This window comes from Cebus imitator, unplaced genomic scaffold (assembly GCF_001604975.1).
Source record: "Cebus imitator isolate Cc_AM_T3 unplaced genomic scaffold, Cebus_imitator-1.0 Scaffold547, whole genome shotgun sequence".
In the NCBI taxonomy this organism is placed as follows: Eukaryota; Metazoa; Chordata; class Mammalia; order Primates; family Cebidae; genus Cebus; species Cebus imitator.
In genome coordinates, this window is record NW_016107862.1 from 10955 (window position 1) to 12269 (window position 1315).

General features: G+C 37.0%; 1 non-coding gene across 1 annotated transcript; it reads right to left on the minus strand.

Annotated features, from left to right (window-relative positions):
• Positions 1-978: 978 nt before the first annotated feature.
• Positions 979-1085, minus strand: LOC119469016. The gene has a single exon (XR_005197840.1). It is a non-coding gene; the product is annotated as a U6 spliceosomal RNA (small nuclear RNA).
• Positions 1086-1315: the final 230 nt, after the last annotated feature.

Here is a 1315-nt window from a genome sequence, read left to right on the forward strand (position 1 = left end):
TGTCAAATTACTTTTCAGAAACATCCATATTGGTTAGCATTTCTACTTCTAATGTATGAGGATACGTTTTCCAAGAACAGTCTGCATTCAGAATCCCTCTTCCCATCTTTCTCCTCCCATCTACTCCTCAACTGCTTATAATTTGGGTTTTGCTCCAGCTACTCTATTCATATTCTCTCAAAGGCCACTAATTCTGTGCTATTGCTACATTAATTGTTCTTTTAAAAATACTCTGTTTGCGTTTTGCAACATTTGAAGCTCCTGGAGACTGGGTTTTGTGTATTACTTCTCCTGACTTCCTTAAGAATATACCCTAACCACCATTTCCTGATTCTTTTGCCTCATCTTTGTCTGCTTGCAGCTTAGATGTAGGTACTTCCCAAGATTCCATTCTGCTTTATCTAGATTGCTCCTTTCCACCTTGGACTAGGAGATTTTTATCTACTATTTCTGCTATTACCTGTGTGAAAGTTAATCATCAAATAGGGTCATTTTTGTCATACTCAACTAAATCAGTTGAGGGGCCAAGGGGAAAGCACATTCAGGGTCTATAACATTGCTCTAGAAATGTAATTTTCTGCAAGTCTGGCAGCTAAAACTGCCTATTTATAACCCCAAACCAGTTTTATCTACATCTGCTGAGATAACTTGCTATAGCTCTGGGACTAATTTTGCTCACCAGCTGGAGCTTACCAGCTCCCCAAAGTCTTACTAATACCAATAAACTTTCTCTCAAGACCACACATAACATTTCCTCTTCTTTATAAAACTCCCAACCATATCTTTGTTCTTTGGACATACTGAAGACCACCCAGTCTATGTGTGTGCCCCAAATTACAATTCTTTCTTACCAAATAAAACAAATTTACAGGTTTGTGTCTACATTTTTCTTTTGACTTTGACACCTGTGGGTGATTGGATGAATCCTAGATCCATGTTTTTGGCCATAAGCTGTCTTTTTTTTAAAAATTAAAATAATAACAAATGGAATACTTCACGAATATACATGTCATCCTTGCACGGGAGCCATGCTGATCTTCTCTGTATCGTTCCAATTTCAGTCTATGTGCTGCCAAAGCAAGCACTAAGCTGTTTCTTGAGCCTCAGACCTAGCTAGATTTCAAGCTGTTCTCTAATAAATTTAAAGTAAAATTTGATTATTACCATAAGATACCTCTGGGTTTTTCCTGTTTCTCTTTATTCTTTGATTAACATAGATCTGGGTTTTTTGTTTGTTTGTTTTTGCCAGAAACAGAGGAAAAGGGAAAGATGTGGTAACACAAAGCTAACAATAGCACAAATAATGTAAGCTTTG